Source organism: Rhinopithecus roxellana, chromosome 8 (genome assembly GCF_007565055.1).
Source record: "Rhinopithecus roxellana isolate Shanxi Qingling chromosome 8, ASM756505v1, whole genome shotgun sequence".
Lineage (NCBI taxonomy): Eukaryota > Metazoa > Chordata > Mammalia > Primates > Cercopithecidae > Rhinopithecus > Rhinopithecus roxellana.
In genome coordinates this window covers 21,856,497-21,873,630 of record NC_044556.1, presented here as the reverse complement: position 1 = coordinate 21,873,630, position 17,134 = coordinate 21,856,497, and the positions used below count along the sequence as shown (strand labels likewise).

General features: G+C 45.5%; 1 protein-coding gene and 1 long non-coding RNA gene across 2 annotated transcripts in view; one reads left to right on the top strand and one right to left on the bottom strand.

Annotated features, from left to right (window-relative positions):
- BCAR3 (BCAR3 adaptor protein, NSP family member) overlaps positions 1–17,134 on the top strand; it is a 117,255-nt gene that overhangs the window by 46,067 nt on the left and 54,054 nt on the right. The window lies entirely within an intron of this gene.
- Positions 6,854–10,139, bottom strand: LOC115899232. Its single transcript, XR_004058940.1, has 4 exons — positions 10,011–10,139; positions 8,575–8,786; positions 7,773–7,864; positions 6,854–7,326 (listed from the first exon to the last, which is right to left on the bottom strand). It is a non-coding gene; the product is annotated as an uncharacterized LOC115899232 (long non-coding RNA).

The following is a 17,134-nucleotide window of genomic DNA, read 5'->3' as shown; positions in this document are numbered from 1 at the left end:
TTCCTTTTAGGCTCAAGACTAGTGCTGTTTTGTTTATTTTGTTTTTTGAGACAGGGGCTTACTCTGTTATCCAGGCTGGAGTGTTATCCAGGCTGGAGTGCAGTGGCTTGATCATAGCTCACCGAAGCCTTGAACTACTTGGCTCAAGCAATCCTCCCACCTCAGCCCCCTCAAGTAACTGGGACCACAGATGACCACCACCATGCCTGACTATTTTTTTCTTATTTTTTATAAAAACAGGGTCTCACTATGTTGCCCAGGCTTTGTCTGGAACTGTTGGCCTCAAGTGATACTCCTGTCTCAGCCTCCCAAAGTGCTGGGATTACAGATACGAGCCACCATGCTGGGCCAAGACTAATTCTTTTTGGCCTCTTCACACACCAGCCCTACAGTTATTTTAGTAAAGAGTTCTTTTTCTGGGGGTGATTTAAGCTGTAGTTTTTTAAGGGAGGAAGTGATTGGCTAGGGCAGGGCTGGGTGATTTTTCTTTTAGAAGAAGTGTTTATTATACATTTTCCATTTTTAAATAAATTGTCACCAAATAAGATATATTAGAAAATATGGTGAAGTGGAAAAAAATATTGGAATGCCTGTTTTTTTCAAATTAGCGGTGAGTAGGCAAGTGGTTTTTTGTAGCCAGGCTGTAAACAGCACGCTTGCCCGCCTGTGGACAAAGGCCTGCTCTCCAGGCGACTGCAGTGAGGAGTGTCAGGACGGAATGCAGCCTTTTGTTCCTGGCTAGATTCCTAGTGAACGCATGTCCTCTTTCTTTTGTAGTCAGCCTTGGTGGGTTCTTGTTAGACCCACTGTGAGCTGTAATAGAATGACCTACAGTCTCTGAGCTTGATGCGCAGGCTAGGAGAAGAAAGGGCAAGGCTGCAGCTGTTATTCTCAGTGGGGACAGCGCCCTGCAGCTTCTCCCTTCACAGTACAGATGACCCCAGAGAAACTCAGGAAGCTGTCCTTTGTGGGGTCAATGCTCCGAAAATTCTCCTTCCCAAAGGGTCTTCTAGGTCTATAGATGTTACAGGCCATCCAAGCCTTAGATCTCAGCAAGGCCATTTCCTGCAGCCAACTGGAGATACATTAGGTCATCCAGCATATTTAAAAAGGAGTAATTATGCAAATTCCAGCACCAAGAATAAGTGCCCTGGCTGCCAGAGACCTCAGTGGAGAAGGGGTGACGTGACTTCAGCTCCCTTTTTGTGCTCAAGATGGCTGCAGCCATGGTCACAGTTAAATAGCTGTCTTTGAGGGAAGCCTTTTCTTCCAGCAGGAAAGCAGGCCAGTCTGCTCTGAATTAGCCAGCTCGCAAAGTATGAAAGGGACTTACAAAAACAATGGCACGCTGTACATTCCATGAGATTTTAACAAGTTATATGAACCAAATAATGGGCTGATTGGCTGGCTCTGCAGGTTTTTGCCTGAGTGTGCACATTGGCAGAGCCAGCGCTGGCCCCTGTGGGACCAGAGATCAAACGCCGCCAGCAGTGAATGTAAAACAGCCCTGGCCCGCTCTAGGGCCCACATGCAGAGGGACGAAAGGGAGCTCCCATCCAACTTCTTCCACTCCACCCCAAAAACATTCTCTGCAAATATTCTTGGGAGGTTTGGTGTTACTATAGTTACGAAAAATGCTGAGGTAGGATGTTCCCACATCCTAGGTATGGACGATAGTCTCCCTCATTCAGTGGAATCTTATCCTTCGGGTCTGTGAAAATGTGGCCATTTATAAAAAGTAAAACCTTATGAAAACACATGTCCGTATAAAAGTCTATATCCATGTTTATAGTGATATTATTCATAATTGACAAAAACAACTGGAGACAACCCCAAAGTCCTTCAACTGGAAAAAAGTAGTATACTCATACAGTGGCATATTATTTAACCATAAAGAGGAATGGACTTTTATTTACTTATTTTTTTAAGAAACAGAGTCTCACTATGTTGCCCTGGCTGGAGTGCAGTGGCATGATCTTGGCTCATTGCAACCTCCACTTCCTGGGTTCAAGCAATTTTCCTCCCTCAGCTTCCCAAGTAACTGGGATTACAGGCATGGGCCACCATGCCCAGCTAATTTTTTTGTGTTTTTAGTAGAGGTGGGGTTTTGCCGTGTTGGCCAGCCTGGTCTCGCACTCCTGACCTCAAATGATCCGCCCACCTCGACATCCCAAAGTGCTAGGATTATAGGCATGAGCCATCGCGCCCAGCCGAAACTCCCCATTTTAAACATCAGATCTCATGAGACTTATTTACTATCATGAGAACAGCATGGGAAAGACCTGCCCCCATGATTCAATTACCTCCCACCAGGTCCCTCCCACAACACGTGGGAATTCGAGATGAGATTTGGGTGGGGACACAGCCAAACCATATCATGCATGAATCCTGAATACATTACATTGAGTGAAAGTAGACAATCTCAAAGGCTACATACTCTATAGTTACATTTGTATGATATTCTGGAAAAGGCAAAACTTATAGTGACAGAAAACAAATAAATGGTTGAAAAGAGGTTGGGGAAGAGATGAAGTGCACCAGGGAGCTTTTGGGGACGATAGAAATAGAAATATGATGATTGTAGTGATAGTTACCCAGCTGGGTTGTTTGTCAGTGCTCATGGAATTGTACTAAAAAGGGTGACTTTTGCTGAATGCAAATTATACCCAATAAGCCTGAGCTTAAAAAGCAAGCTAGGCCAGGTGTGGTGGCTCATGCCTGTAATCCCAGCACTTTGGGAGGCCGAGGCAGGCGGATCACAAGGTCAGAAGTTTGAAACCAGCTTGGCCAACATGGTGAAGCCCCTGACTACTAAAAAAATACAAAAATTAGCCGGGCATGGTGGCGTGTGCCCGTAATCCCAGCTACTCAGGAGGCTGAGGCAGGAGAATTGCTTGAACCTGAGAGGTAGAGGTTGCAGTGAGCAAAGATCGCGCCACTGCACTCCTGCCTGGGTGACAGAGCAAGACTCTGTATCAAAACAAACAAAAAAAGGCAAGTTAAAGCCTTATATTTCAGTCCTTAAGTGCTACCACCTCAGTAGGAGAAATTTTCCATTTTGAGATGGGCCACACCAGGGAGGCCTGACCCTTGGTGAAATGGAGAAAGTGCCAAGCTTGAAGATTTTTGACTGCAGTGGCTCTTTCAACAGATATTTTTTAGTATATACCATGTGTTTGTAATTGTTCAGTCAGGTCAGACCAGGTGGCAGGAAAGTGTTACCTGAGATAACACTTTCTCAGGAAAGAAAGTGTTTCTAAGGAGTCTGACCTGAGATAGTCACAGTGGGAATGAAAGTTAGGCCACATGCTGAAGGCCTTTTAGAGATAGACTTAAGACCCAGTTATTAGGGAAGCTGAGAGATTCTAACAGGTCTACTCTTTGGGAGATCTTGTTAACTATAGGGAATCTAACTTCAACACCAAAATGAGAGGCCTGGATGGCTCGCTTTAGAATCATTTGCTGTTAAGCTCTGCCCTCTAGTGGTCATCAGTGTCACAACAGTTCAACATTTGGCTACAATTCGGTTTCTAAATATTCTGAAAGCTTTTAATATTAAATGTAATAGCGTGTCAGGACATTGTATTCAACTTCAGAAAGAAGAGCTGTGTTTACAATACATGAAAAGGCAGATTTAAATTGTCAAGGAATTTTATTAGAATTGTCAATGTTCTTGAACGAAGAGCTCTAAAATGCTATGATACTGTATGTAGATTTTGAGATAGGAGGTTTGCATTTGGCCTAAAGTTCCCTCTGGTAACCAAGAAGTTTCCTGGGAACAGCTTGTATTTGAATCGTGATTTGGTATCTGAAAAAATGTCTAGGCTTGGCAGGAAGGATGCTGGTATTGGGTAAGGCAGAAGACCGCCTGCCTGGGAGACAGCATGTGCTCAGGCTAACTGGAGCAGGAGAGAACAGTGGGAGGAGCCTTGGGAGAAGCAGTGGGAGGAGCCTTCTTCTCTTGAATCAGAAAAGAGATTCCGAGAAGATCACGTTGTTCAGAGAACAATGAGTTTGGGAGGAGTTGTATTTATTTATTGCCAATGTATCTAACTCCATATAACTTTGCAAGTTGCTTTTTTCGTTGGACATCATTCCATGTTAAACGTATGGGCCTCCCTCCTTTCGAGTGGGTACCCAGTATTCCATTGTATGAAATACAGTTATAGTTCACTAGTTCCCTACTGACATTTGGGTTTTGCTAATATTCTGTTAGAAACAGTTTTGTGGTTAGTACATAGTCATTTGGTAAATATTTGTTGAGTCTCTTCCCTGTGCTGGTCACTGTTCCAGGGGCTGAGGATACAGCAGTGAACAAAACAATATCCCTGCCCCCATGGAGCTTTTACTCTGGGGGTGGAGGACTGGGAAGACAATAAGAAAGACAATCAAGTCAATCCTGTTAGCTGACGATGAGTGCTTAGCAGAAAAGATGCGTCAGGGAAAGGAGCTATGAAAGTTGGGGTAAGGGGACATTAAATTTTAGACAGGGTGACCAGGGAAGGCCTCACCAAGAAGGTGACTTTTGAGTGGAAATACAAGTTAACTGTGATGTCTAAGGGGAAGAAGAAGGGCAAAGCTTTGAAGCCAGGGCCCGCCTCTTCCATGGAGGAACCAGGAGGCCAGAGGCTCGAGCTGGTGAAAGCAGCTGGTGTTAGAGCGGCAGAAGGTGATGTGCGAGGGATTGCGTGTCAGAGTAAGGACTTTAATTTTTTCTGGAATAAGATGGGAGGCATCTCAGGTTCACTTTGGCTTCTGTGTTGCTGCTAGACTGCAGGGGACAGGGGCTGAAGCAGGGAGACCAATGGGGAGGCCACTGTGATTGTCCAGATGAGAGATGATGGTAGTTTGGACCTGTGAGAGCAGGGAAGGTGGTAAAGAAGGGGGTTCTAGGAGCCATCAGCCCTTCTTGATGGATTGGACATGAGGTGGGGGAAGAGAGGAGCCACGCTTGATACTGGTAGGATGGTGCTGTTGTCGGTGGAGGTGGCTTGGTGTGTGTTTGTGCAAGAATTTTCAGAAGATAAAAATCTAGGAGTAGAATGATTCAGTGTCACATAATGGGTCAAAATAAAACGTCTTGGCAACTGAAAGATTCTTTTTATTTGTTGTTTCTTACATTTTTCTCAGTTTCTAATGTTTTTCTAATAGTGTTTTTATGATAGTTACTTATAAAAATAAAAACACCCCTGTAATTGTATACCTTAGTCTACTCCATAGGTAAGATACTGAAAACTTGTGGCTCAATCAAAATTATGTAAAGCAAGTAAATATTAGAACAGAAGTGCTTGAAGTCTTTTGTCTCAAGACCTCTTAAAAATTATTGAGGACCCTAAAAAGTTTTTGTTATGTGACTTCTAGCTATTGATACTCATCATGTTAGAAATTAAAGTGGAATATTTTTAAATGTTTATTTATTTTTACTTAATGAGCATTTCATGTAATGTTTATTCATTTAAAAATAAGAGTAAACCCATTATATACCAGTGAATGTACATTTGTGGTAAGAATGACATTGTTTTACATATTTGCAGATCTCTTTAGTGTCTGATAGAACACAACTTGATCCTTATATTTGCTTCAGTGTTCACTCTGTTGTTTTATGTTATTTTGGTTGAAGTCTCAAATAATGTGGCCCTGCACAAGTATGTAGTTCAGAAAGGGAAGAGTATTTTAATAGCCTCTTCAAATCATTACAGATGTTGGTCTTTGATACTAGACTAGAACTCAACAAGTTGTAGTTCCTTAGAGGTTAACTGCAGTGTGGACTCTGAAATCTTGTCAATGACCTTGTTTTATTTCCTTAAAATTCAATTTGAATGGATCTCTCTTGCAATTTGAATGGATCTTATACCCATGCATAAGTTTATATCATCATGCATTGGCCATTTGAAAAATATTGGTTTATAAGTTATGCAGATCTTATAAATGTTACATATTTCACTATGTAATATCAAAACTCACATTCATTAATATGACCACCGATCTCATCAGAAAAATCATTAAAGTATTGGAAAGCTGTCAAACTCATGTGGTAAATACACGTTTTCCAAAATTCTAGTTTTCACTTGAAACCTGGAATTTTATCCTTGGCAACAAACACTGTCTGTTGTTTTCCTTGAAGTAACAGGCTCACTTTGTTCGTTTTTCAGAAAATGGCTGCCAAATAAATACCCAAGTCTGAATAACCAAGTTTGTCAGACATTCTTTGAAGTAGAAACTGTGTTCCACGAAAAAGCAGCTAGTTGAGCCCACGATTCAATTGCACAGTTGCTTTTCCTTCAGACAAACTCTGTGCTTGGAAACGCGGCAGAATTGTTTTCTGTGCATGTCCTGTTCCATTGTACAGAATACTAAACAGACATGTACTCGAGGGCCCAGATTTAATAAAGTGAGTAATTCTCACTGCTTCATCAAAGACTTCTAGGTGGAACTGGCTCTTTTTCTTCAATTCTTTGAGCCAGTGGGAGTCAAGAGTGCAATGGCCCCTGGTAGAGTTTGGTGCCTCAGCCTTGCTTTGTGCTGAGGCACCAGGAATTCACCCGTCATAGCTTCTGCACCACCAGCAGTGAAACAGGTAAAAAATGTCTCAGTATCATGATGAAAATAAGTTTTGACCTCTCAGACCTCCAGAAACCCCCCTCCCCCAGCCTGCAGACCAGCCTGTAGACCACACTTTGGGCACCACTGTACCAGAGGGTCTTTTGCTACTTAAGAGACTAAAAGCTGCAAAAACACTTAAAACACAAATAATCCCCTCTTGTTTATCTAAGTCCATATTTATTTCTCTAGCAAAGTTTACTTTTAAGCTCAGCTTGCCCAACAGTTGCATTTACATTTAAAGAGACTGGTTATTAATATAAAAAAGACATTAAATTTTCATTTAAAAATAAGGAAAAAATTGAGAGTCAATCCTCGAAGTAAGCGTTCTCAATTGTGGGCCTGTTGCTTGCAGTGGAGTGGATTGTGACGCCTCTAGAAACGCTAACTCTATGTAACATAACCAAGTCATGATATAATGTAAAGATCTGGTTGCTTATCATATACTGTAAAGTGCTAGGCCAGAAGCAATTGTAACTCTCCTCTCATTGCTTTACATTAAAACTCTGAAAACCCCCAGCTTGGTGGGGCCAAGGCTGGGGTTATGGCAGGGTGCTCTGCTTGAATGTGCAAGTGCAGTCGAGGGAGAAATTTGTTGGAGGCATCCATTTACTTGCAGCAGGCTGGAAGTGCGCATTCTCCTGATCCTTAAGCTTTTATTAATTGCTGCAACCTTGGCTCCTTCTGTGCTCCCAGTGTGGATTTGCTGGCTGAGCTCCATCCGTCCTTTATGTGAATGAAGATAAGGATGTGTCAGACTCTGGGAATGAGAGCATGCTGTTTGGCCCTTCAAGGCAATTTCCTTTTGAGTCCCAGCCCTCTCCAGATGGCATCTAATTGTTTCTTGAATGACCTCAGTGTCCAGGCTGCAGGAACCTGGTCTGAGAAGCCATTTCACATATTTATTAGCCTGTAGATGAGAACTTACTATATAAAGCCCCCATTCACACTCTCAAAAGAGCTTTTTGTACAGAAGAAATAAGGAAGCTGATGGACTGTTTCCTGTGACCACCAGTCTCCAGCTGGATTCTAATTTTTACCAAGCCCAGGTGGGTGTATTTTGAAGGGGTCTGTGTGGTTCAGTTGAATCCATCCCGATTCAGTCACCTCCACTCTGTCTCCTCATGGTCTCTACACGAAAGCCTTGACAGAACGGAGTCAAGTCCCCTTACCTCGTGATTTCAGGATTACTTGAACAGAGTACAGGTGGTATGAGTTGGGAATTACTGCATTCTGGAAGCCTCTCCCAGTTTGGAATCCCCACCTAGTTCAGAGTTTGAGAGAGTAAAATGACTCTTACGGCCAAAGTGGGAAGCAGCCCTAATTCAGCCGGAAGCTGGCAAGGCTGACTCACCCAGTGACAAGCATAACTTCTGTGTGGCCTGTCATCCCTCACACCTCTGCAGTTCTGAACTAGTTTCAGGGAGAGAGGGAAGGGCCCCTACCTTTTTGCAAATATCATGAATAAGAGCCACGTCTCTAGAAATATGCATGCACACTTATTGCACATCTTAGTTCCAGGTGTTTGTGGACCCTAGGTTGAGAATCCCTGAGCTATCTCTAGATGTTCAGTGGGCCCCTATCATGTTCAGGCTTTCTGATGATGACAATAAGACATGGGTCGTGAGGCCAACAGACAAGGGCACCAGTCATTTTAATGAGTGCTTCAGTAGCTGAACCCTGGAGGACAGGGTTGGAGCTAGGGCTTCTTACTGGGACAAGTAGAATAATAGCAAGGGGAGAAGGAAACCCCAGTGGGCCCACACAGACTAAGAGCAGGGGCTCCCAAACTTCCAGGCCATGTCCACCTAAGGACTGTCTAAGGAGCACATTTGGGAAGATTCGAATGTGATTTGGAGATGTTATAAACATCCTGTCCTTTGACCTGGAAAGAAGTCATGAGGGTTGCCCTCCCAGGTGACTGTACCAGGAAAAGCTCACCTGGTGTCAGAAAGGGAGTGTCTCAGCCAGTACCTCTGAATTGGGTCCTGTGGCCTTCCACATAGCAGAATAGCCTTTTGGAAACATTCTCCAGGAGCTGATGGTGCTGATGCCACATAAACAGGGCTGAGAGTGCAGTTGGTTCATGCTTTCCCCTGGCTGGGACGTGCTGGGTGTGGGAGCAGAACTCACCCCTACACCAGTGGCATAGGACATTCCAACAATAGGAATCCCTCTCCCTCTTCCTAGAGGCAGATTCATGTCATCATTATCCTTAAAAACTCAAGACAACTCAGTTATTTCCATGGAAGTCCCTGGAATAGACTGCAAAACACCATTAATTTCCATTCATTGCTGACACATGAGTGCACAACCCTATCATTAATGGGTGTATAATATGCATGTTTTCATGTAACATCAGTTCATGTTGGCTCCTTGTAGCGTTTCTCAGATACAGAGATGACATTTTATACACATAATCTCCAACATAGCCCAACACAGTATGTTACATCTTCATCTCAAGTTTTAATCTTACACTGATAAGGTGAGCCTGTAAACGCAAATTGATGGTGTGAGCTAGGAAATTTACCTCTGGGAAGGGCAGGGGTGGAGTGGCCTGGGTTGATGACTACTTCTGGGAAGGAAAACATTTTTAGGACCTTAGTCTCTTGCATCTGCTTCTCTCAGCACTTTGGCCACAGTCTCTTCCATCAGCTTCTTTATGCAGTGGGGCCTGGCTGTGGGCTGCTCTAGGCTTATATTCTTAAAGCTTGTGGTCCAAGGGGAAAAGGGGATGTCTCCCTCAGCCCTTGTTTGAAAAGTCTCAGGGAAGGACTCTGTTTGGTCTCATGTCATTCACCTGCTCACTCTTGGACCGTTCAGAGTTCCGTATTCTGATTGGCTCACACATCCATTTAAAGAATGAATACACATGCTACTCAGTAAAGCTTTTAAATATAATAGCCACCACCTGCTATCTATACCATTTACCCCCCTACATTTTTAGGATCAGAAGTATATTCTGCTATATTTCCGTTATCTCTATTCAGGATACATATATAAAATGTTGACACATGAATGCTAAGTTTTGCAAAAAAAAAATCTTTTCAAGTCCTATTCCCATCTTTCCCTAGTTTATCTCCCTCCTCGTTTATGTACTGGATACCTATTGCCTCCAAGTTTGCCAGATTCACTGCTGTTACAGAGAAGTTATGGGCAGGGGGTGGGGGTGTCCAGAGGGGATGTGGATCCTCAGCGATCTATAGCTTGTCCTTGGACAGATTCCCACCTCTTATCACAAGTGACCCAACCGGGAGGCCTGATGTTCCTGGAGAGTTACGCAGATGGGTTTCTGCTGCTCTCTCTAGTAATTCTCCCTTCCTCCACCCAGCCCTTCCACCCATTTGGGTATACACTGCAAGGTATACCCAAATCCTTGAGCCACTGGCAAAAGAATTCATTGTCCCCACCTTGGCACCAGGAAGGGCAAATGTTGATCTTCTGGATGTCACTCCTGGAGACAGCATTGTGCTTGGCAGTTGACTACGTTAGGAAGTGAAGAAACTGGCCGGCAGTCAATGAGATCCTTCCATGCCCAGAACCCTCTGAGTTGGCCTCTTCCTGTAGAGGAAGGCGTACTGTTTGTGTTTCCATGTGACAAAGGCGGTCCCTTAGCCCTTCTTGTTGCCTCCTGGTTGTTCTCAGATTCTGACGTCAGCATCCATCTGTCCCAGCCCTGCCGTTTCCTTTCAGCTGTTAGCGGACTAGGCTCTCTGATGGACTATTGCAGATGAGATCTGCTGTCTGTGTTGCCAAGAGTATCTGTCCCTCAGTTGGAGGGAGGTCTGCCTTTCAGATTTGCATAAGATAAAGCACTTCTGGTGACCAGGTGTTCTCCATGCTTCCCTCATCACAGCAGATAGAGCCAGCCATTCTGATTCGTTGTTGTTTTAATCATTAACTTTAAGAGCTGTTTGATCCCACATGTGAAATGGAGATAATAATACTTAATACTCCTCTCCTAGTATGAGTATGAAATAGGACACTATGGTAAAAGTTCTCTGTAGAAATGCTGGCTCCTGGCCAGGCGTGGTGGCTCATGCCAGTAATCCCAGCAGGATTTGGGAGGCTTAAGAGGGTGGATCACAAGGTCAGGAGTTCGAGACCAGCCTGGCCAATATAATGAAACCCCATTTCTACTAAAAATACAAAAATTAGCCAGGCATGGTGGCAGGTGCCTATAGTCCCATCTACTCGGGAAGCTGAGGAAGGAGAATCGCTTGAACCTGGGAGGCGGAGCTTACAGTGAGCCGAGATTACGCCGCTGCACTCCAGCCTGGACGACAGAGTGAGACTCTGTCTCAAAAAAAAAAAAGAAATGCGGGCTCCTGGGGACCTTGCACACAGGGTGAGTGGGGCGAAACGGTGTCTGTGACTGCTGCATTCTTCTTTAAGGCGTCTCTGAAGTCCGTGGTGAGGAGGGTTTTTCTGTTCTAAGTATAACATGCAAAGAAAGTCCTTCCACCCACTGAGTGAAGGATTCCCATGCTAGTTAAAGCTGCTCCAGTGACCATTAGGAACTGCAATACTACTTGCCTCAAGGCTATCTATCCCCTCCTCTTACCAGCCACATCCCTGCTACAGCCCGGGTATGTGCAAGGTGGCCAGCCAGGATGCTTTATCGGTCGTTACTCACTTCTGTGACCACCAGAGTATTCTCACCTCCTTTCTCACATGCCACTGAAAGCCTTTCTGGATCAGAAGGAATTTTTTGGTCACATGACTCTGAGATTGGGTAAAAGTAATAATCCCTCTCTTCAGTGAACACAACAGTTTGTATACAGTTTCTAGTGGCCCATGGAAGCCCCAGTCCACCCCTAGGTTCAGAACTTCTCATCTGGACTGATTTTCACAGCTACTTTGGCAGGATGCGGAATTATCCAGTACATCTCTCAGATGGTAATGCCCATGGTCAGCTTATGACCATGAAAAAGGGATATTTTCCCACTGAAATATTTTGTTTACATGGCTAGAATTTGCTTGACAATAGAGAAGCGATTTATAAGACCATTTTCTCTCCAGGCTGGAATGGGTGTGGTTACTCCTGACTCCATCTCTCACCTGGTACAGACCCCGCCCTCCACCCCTGGGTTCCTGCCTTCCTAGGCAGGTGATCCCTTGCAGGCTGGTTCATCCACTCAACCACTTGGCAGCCTTTCTGGGTGGAGATAGGGATGGGTGGCTTTGGAAGAATGCACTGTAACTCTGGCAGATTCCTGCCATTAGGGACTTGAGAGAAGGAGATCTAGGCAGAAGGCAGTATCTGGGAGGACACAGAAAGTCTAGAGAGGACAGAGGGGTCACAGCATCCGAGGAGCTATAGCAGACACAGTTGTAGTTCTAGAATTAGTTGGTATCAGACAACCCAGTAATACAGGCCAGGGAAGTATGAAGGAGTCAGCATATGAGAGGTGGTTCTCTGGGGATGCTAAACACACATGGGAGATCTGTTCCCGGGGCTGAATTGCAGGGCCAGGGCAGGGGGAGGTGGGGCTGGAGGAGTGAGGATTCTGAAGGGCATCCAATCAGGACTGGGGTTGAAGTCTGATTCTGCAACCAGCCTGGTCCCAAGGCAATGGGAAAGAAGGGGTGTCACCCAAGCCCCATAGGCAGAGGGGGCCCACAGGATCCCCAGTCAGATTGGCTCAGACAAGGGTGGTACATGGAGAGCTGGTAGTTGTGGATGAACCCAGAAGTTCCCTGGATTAGGGTCATGTGGGCAGATGCTGTGGATACACCTGCTGCCTGTTAACTCCTAACATGACAGAGACTCTGGAGTAGAAAATCCTGAGACATCTGAGCAAGTGTGATTAAAACCATATGTGGTATTTTAATAAGCAGTTTTAAAATTTAATGAGTAACATATATTTTAAGGCTAAAAGCTCTTAAAAGTTTCTTTATTGTACCAGCTCCTAAGTATACCAGCTGGGAGAGAACTGGCACAGTGGAGATGGGAGAGAGGCAGCAGTTCCTGGCTGGTAAGGCCTCCAGAGGGCCCCGCAGATGCCCCTCTGCCCATTTCTGTGGCACTTTGCATGGGAGGGACCTCTGAAGGGCTTTGTGGTCATTGCCTATTGCTTACATAGCTCATGCCTACCAAAAGTGGAAGGAAAGGGAAAGAAAAAAGTGTACAACAAAGAAAACCCAGGAGCTGAGATGGCAGGAGAAGGAAGTGATTGCTCCAGGTGTAATTGCTTGCATAGTAAGTGTAGAAGAAAAGGAATCTTGGGAAATAGGTGGTGAATCATCTTGAATGGATAAGACTCCAAGGGGTGTATGGATGGGCTTCAGTGGATACAAGAATCCCCTGAAGCAGAGGTGTCCAAGAGGGAGAAGGGGTTCTTAGTTTCTGTCTCTGGTTGGACCAGTAAAGCCCCTTCTTCATCCTTCTTTTCCACTTATCACTAGAGACAGAAACTAAAAATCATGGCTTCAGCCAGGAGCAATGGCTCACGCCTGTAATCCCAGCACCTTGGGAGGCCGAGGTGGGTGGATCACGAGGTCAGGAGATTGAGACCATCCTGGCCAGCATGGTGAAACCCTGTCTCTACTAAAATACAATTTAAAAAAAAATTGGTGTGGTGGCCTGCGCCTGTAGTCCCAGCTACTCGGGAGGCTGAGGCAGGAGAATTGCTCGAACCTGGGAGGTGGAGGTTGCAGTGAGCTGAGATTGTACCACTGCACTCCAGCCTGGTGACAGAGTGAGATTCCATTTCAAAAAAAATAAAAAACAACAACAACAACAACAAAAAACACCCATGGTTTCAGGCTGCTAAATGCCTAAAACAGAACAAAATGAACAACAACATAATAAGGTGGGTTGGACAAGTTCTAATTGTAAAGCATTGCAAGTATGTGTCTTTTGCTCTAGAAGGAGGGCCCATGACTTTCATAGAATCTCAAAGAAGGCCAAGATCATCAGATAATGAGTCTGCCATTTGAGAGCTTGGGATTATGTCGTGTATGTGTTCTTTTTTCTTTTGCTTTTATTTATTTTTGCCTTAATGCTAAAAACAGAAAATTGAGCTTGCATAAGATTTCTGGGGTGACACCAGGAACTAGGTGGTAGTGGTAGAGAGGTGAATGGGGCAGAGCTGTGTGCGATAGTTAAGAAAGCAAAACAGGGCACAGTGCCTAATTTTGCTTCACGTTACTCAGTTATACAATTTTAATAGCTAGTTAGAGAAACAGAAATTGGTAAGGGAAGACAGAAGGCCCAGCAGAGAGAAATCTGTGAAGACTGTACTTAGTCTCTTTGTTTGTGTGCTAGGCAGATCAGTACTGCTTCCGGATAGAGACCATTTAACAGCCATACTCTTTCAGCCCCTTGAGGAATCTGGGGAAACTGTTAGACCAGGATAACTACAGCAAACACTCCTAAATGCACCCTCTGTGTTCACCAGGGCAGGTGAACATCTTGTCCACAGCAATACACAAAGGGGGCCAGAGGGCGCAGGCATTGTTGCCTGCCCTCCTCCCGCTGAGTCTCATTTGTGTTCCCTTTTGGAACAAGAAATCAATCAGATTTGCATATAGGGAAATGTGTAGAACTGTCTTTGGCAGCTTCTATAGCGACTGAGCCTGGCTGGAAGAGGAGCTGACCTCTTGCGCAAAGTCCTCTCCTCCTGTCCTCCCCGGTTTCTCAGCTCTCCTCCCTCAGGCCCTCTGACTCTGTGGAAGGTGTGTGAGCTCCTGGCTTTGTTCAGAATCAGGCAGAGACAGGGTGGGTGCTGGGGAAGTCTTGAGAAGCAGGGCTGCGAATCAACTAGCCCCCTTATCTGCCTAGGGCTTCCCAGGCATCTGCCACACTGCTCTCCATGGAGCCGAGTCTGCCGAGGGTGTCCTCACCGTGACACCAGGCTGGTGCTGAGTGGGGCAAGGTCCATTCTAATCATTGCCTACTTCCCAGGGCACCAGGAAAGATGGACCTGGTTCCATCAGCCTCATGCCCTAGCTCATTAAAGCTGTCTTTTTTCACCGAGAGCCAGATCACTGGGGTTTAGGGGAAGCAAAAAGCCAGAAAGCATTGATCTTTAGGGGAGAGGGAGTAGGATAAAGGGTCTTAGTAGTTGCCACAAGATGTTTTGAGCTGTTCTGATCATGATGACTGGTGGTCACCCCTGACTGATGTCACTTTGGGCAGGAACGAGCCAGGCCTTGAAGCCTGGGGTGAGTTACTGTCCTCTAGCCATGGGCAGAGAGTCACTGTCCATGGGGCTGCTTGACAAAGCCCAAGAGTGCCTCAGTGTAAGGCTTGAGGCCCTGATTCTGGGCTGCTTTGGGGAGGGTTTGGGGCTATGGGCAGTATTGTGTTCCAGATGTGCTGAAACAGTGAAAAGCAGGTACCTGCAGGCATATCTTTCTCGTGCTGTCTCCCTCCATGCCCTGTTGGAGAGAGGGCCTACCTCACTGGGAGCCTAATCTTCTAGCGGGGGCCGTGGCGCTTTGGGAAAAGGACTCTGCACTCACTCTCTTGGCCCTTGTCAGCCCAGGGCTGCTGCCAACAGGAAGCTTGTGTCCGCTGATGTGGCTGGCAGGCAGCTCCTGTTTCCATGGTTACTAAATAGGGCAGGTTAGTATTAGGGCTGCCCAAGGAAAAACTGGCATTGAGGGCAGTGCTTATGCAGGGGTCTTCCTCTGGCCTGCTTTAACCCTCTTTTTGAATTGAGGGGTGGGCAACATTTGACCTGAGGTAATGGAGGTTTCCTTCAAGGACCCACCTGGCTTCCCAGCCATGGCTTTAATCACAGGTGTTCCCTTGGTGCAAAGGAGTGAGCCTTCCAGGCAGCCAGAGAGGGGCGGTGCAGTTCACCCTGTGGGACCTCTTCCAGAGCTCAGAGCTGCCTGACTGGGTCCCTCCCGTTCTCAGTCCCTGGGAATTCCTTAGAAATGCCCTCCCCTGTCCCTAAAGGGTCATGGTGTTTAGAAAGCCCTGCATCCAAATTTGATGAGTCCCAAATCCCATGTACCAGATCATCAGAAAGTGGCCCACTGCCCCAGGTCACAGCCCCTCAACGGGGCTATGTGAGTAACAGGTTTAATTATAAAACATTAAAAAATCTATTTGTGTTTCTGTGTGATCAGATACCAAGTTCTGCAGTCTGAAGTTGGAGTCCCTGGCCCTTTGTTCTCTGCTGAGTGGTACACGGGTCTGGCCCTGTATTTCCTCGTAACTGGAATAGAGTAATCATTGTGGGGAGAATGGGAGGAATTGATCAGCATAAATAGGCAACATTTTAAAGTTTAACAAGTCAGTGAAGGACACTTTGAGAATGCCTGCAATTATCATCTTTAGTTACAAAAACAACACATTATTTTAGTCTCTCTCCTTGACCGTTTCGGGAGAAAATTGATTAAAACCTTTGAGTGCTGCTTCAGAAATTATTTTTGGTGTGAAATAAAAATAAAAGATGCTTAGGAAACAGTTACCTAATAAGATTAGTCATGATTTAATCCTGGTGGAACAAATTCTTTGGATATTTTGGAGATATTTCTTAGAATAAACAGAGAAATCCTCAGGTAACAAGAGCTGTGATTCCACAGTGACCTAAGTGTCTTTGATTTTGTTTTTACCCTGGCTCTGGAGCACTTTATTCGTAATTCTATGTGATTTACATGTCTGAGTTATTTGCATATTACTTTCAGGAATGCATTTCATTCACGATTTCTGGGGAAAGGGTGTCTGGGCTTGAGAATCTCTTGGCTGACTAATCTCACGAATTTCTGTGCAGGATTTCAGGCACTGCTCCCCTCCCTTTTCCCAGGCCTGGGATGGTGCCTGTCTAGCCTCTTGGGGAGGTTTTTAGCTTGGAGGAATTGTTATTTGCTCTCCAAGGAGTATACCAGGTGAAAATGGCCCCTTCTGTGGTGGCCAGTGGCCTGATTGATGAGTCATGCCCACAGAACTCCTGGGGCCTGGGCCTGGCTGCTCACATGGACTTACCTTTTGAACCCCATCTAATGGAAATGAGGGCAAGCCAGAAAACACTTCCTCGCAGATGCAGTACTGGACCTTGGAGGACAGTCTTCAAGGGCTCTTCCAGCTCAGAAAACCCTTCTGAGTTCTGCCACCTTGGTGCTTCCTTCTAGGTTCTCTGGTGGACTTTCTGTGGCCTGGGAGTCCTCAGGACTGTAGACCAGATCCCCAGAGTCAGAGAGGAGAAGGAGTGAGGGAGGAAAGCAGAAAGGAAGTCATCGCCTGTGACAATAGAGCCTCACTTAGCAGCTCCATCCCCATGTTGACACGTTGATTAGGCCGGGCCCTTGCCCTTGCATGGGTGTGAGACTGTGGATCTCCATACCTGCTCACTGGGCCCAGAACAATTCCCTATTTTTGTAGGCAGACTTGACCTAGTCCAAAGGACCTAGTCCAAGGTCTTCTGAGGATTTGACGCTAATCCCGTTGGATATTTCTCATACCTCCATCGTGCCTCATCTGGTATTGTTCCTTTCTGGACTGAATAGGTCCTGTTTCTTCCTCATTACAAGTTTCTGCCTGTGTGAAGTTTTAGAAAGCTTCAGGACACATTCCATA